At 38.4% G+C, this 2500-nt stretch overlaps 1 protein-coding gene across 3 annotated transcripts in view; it reads left to right on the plus strand.

The window, feature by feature from the left end:
• The window catches only part of LOC126985677 (hemicentin-2-like), a 143917-nt gene that overhangs the window by 76124 nt on the left and 65293 nt on the right, over nucleotides 1–2500 (plus strand). The gene's annotated exons all lie outside the window — the stretch shown is intronic.

The following is a 2500-nucleotide window of genomic DNA, read 5'->3' on the forward strand; positions in this document are numbered from 1 at the left end:
GGATGAGGAGAAAGTGGAGGAGGAGGAGGAGGAGGCGGAGGAGGAGGAGGAGGAGGAGGAAGGTCAGGTGGGTAGGTGTAGGCGAGGTAAGATGCTGTGAGAAGGTTAGTAATGATTGAAGGAGGAGGAGGAGGAGGAGGAGGAGGAGGAGGAGGAGGAGGAGGAGGAGGAGGAAGGTCAGGTGGGTAGGTGTAGGCGAGGTAAGATGCTGTGAGAAGGTTAGTAATGATTGAAGGAGGAGGAGGAGGAGGAGGAGGCGGAGGAGGAGGCGGAGGAGGAGGAGGAGGAGGAGGAAGGTCAGGTGGGTAGGTGTAGGCGAGGTAAGATGCTGTGAGAAGGTTAGTAATGATTGAAGGAGGAGGAGGAGGAGGAGGAGGAGGAGGAGAGAGGAAAAGTATATATAGACAAAATAATAAGAGGAAAGACAGGAGAAGAAGAAGAAGAAGAAGAAGAAGAAGAAGAAGAGGAGGAGGAGGAAGAATAAGAAATAAGAGGATAATAATAGTAATAATAATAATAATAATAATAATAATAATAATAATAATAATAATAATAATGATAATAATAATAATAATAATAATAATAATAATAATAATAATAATAATAATAATAATAATAATAATAATAATAATAATAATAATAATGATAATAATAATAATAATAATAATAATAATAATAATAATAATAATAATAATAATAATAATAATAATAATAATAATAATAATGATAATAATAGTAAAAAAACACCAAGGAAAAAAATAATGAAAAAAAAATTTCACGTCCAACCGTTTTCAAAAATTCACAAAAGTACAAAAAAATAAATAAATAAAATAGAATAAAATAAATAGATAAATACATAATAAAACACGAAAAAGTTACCATGTCGTTTTTTTAATCATTTTTGCGATAAGATAAAAAAAATATAAAAAACAGAAATCGTTTGCATATAAATACGACTCTTGTTTTATTTGTATGTTTTATTTCCAGTTTTTTTTTTCTTTCTTTTATTGTTGATTATTTTTGGGTACTGGACTGGAATATCATTTTGTACGTGTGTGTGTGTGTGTGTGTGTGTGTGTGTGTGTGTGTGTGTGTGTGTGTGTCGAGGTTATAAAAACAAACCCTTTTAGCATTCACAAACGCATGAATGAACACGACCCTACCCCCCCCCCCTCTCTCTCTCTCTCTCTCTCTCTCTCTCTCTCTCTCTCTCTCTCTCTCTCTCTCTCTCTCTCTCTCTCTCTCTCTCTCTCTCTCTCTCTCTCTCTCTCTCTCTCTCTCTCTCTCTCTCTCTCTCTCTCTCTCTCTCTCTCTCTCTCTCTCTCTCTCTCTCTCTCTCTCTCTCTCTCTCTCTCTCTCTCTCTCTCTCTCTCTCTCTCTATCTCTCTCTCTCTCTCTCTCTCTCTCTCTCTCTCTCTCTTCTCTCTCTCTCTTCTCATTTTGTTTTTTTTCTTTTATTTTCTCTCACTTTCTATTTCTTTTCATTTTTCTTCCTTTCTAATGTATTCTTTTTTTTCTTTTTTTCCTTCATTCTCTTCCTTCTAACCTTCTATCTGTCTTTACCTCCCTTCCTTTCTTTCCTTCCTTTCCCTCTTCTTCCCTTCCTCTCCTACCCTTCCACCCTTTCCCTAATCTTCCCTTCCTCTTCCCTCACTCCCTTCCCTTCCTTCTCCTTTCGTCATCCCTTCCTCTCCTTCCCCTTCTTTCCCTCTTTCTCCTCCCCTTTCTTCTTCTCTCTTCTTCCTTCCCATCTCATTCCCTCCCTCTCTTTCCCTTCCTTCCTATCCACTCCCTTTCTTCCTACCTTCTCTTTTACTAAACTCTCCTACTCTTCCTCCCTTCCTATTCTCTTCTCCTTCACTACCCTTTTTATTTACCTTCCTCTGACCTTCTTCTCTTCTTCCTTTCCTTCCCTCTCCCTTCCTTCCCTTCCTCCTTACCTTATATCCATTTCCACTCCCTTTCCTTCCTCCTCATTCCCTGTTCTCCCTCCCCTTCTATCCCTCCCTTTATTCCTTTCCCTCTACCATCCTTCTCTCCCTCCATTACCTTCTTCTTTCCCTTCCTTCCCTTTCTCCTTGCTTATTGGTCCCAAGGTTCTCATAAAGGTCGATGCCTCTATAAAGAACCGTTTTAGCCGGATGAACGCTGCGCCGAGGCCTTGAGCGATGGATTCCGGTCATTAGTTAGCGGCGGTTAAGGGGCGCTAGGCCTCTACCTGCTGGGTCATAATGCTGGGTTGTTTTCTTTGTGTATCGTTAGATTTTGGTGAAGGCGGTGGTGGTGGTGGTGGTTGTGGTGGTAGGATTATGCATATTTTACTTTTTATGTTATTTTATTGTTATTTTTGAGTTTTTTGTGTGTTTTCGTCTATTTTATTATTTTACTTTATTTTTTTATTGTTTTAAGGTTTTATTATGAGTTTTGTGTGTTCGTCCGTGTTTTTCTTTATTGATTTCTTTTATTGATGTTTTTTTTTCCTAGTTTTCTTGTTTTAGTT

Source organism: Eriocheir sinensis, chromosome 60 (genome assembly GCF_024679095.1).
Source record: "Eriocheir sinensis breed Jianghai 21 chromosome 60, ASM2467909v1, whole genome shotgun sequence".
NCBI classification, from domain to species: domain Eukaryota; kingdom Metazoa; phylum Arthropoda; class Malacostraca; order Decapoda; family Varunidae; genus Eriocheir; species Eriocheir sinensis.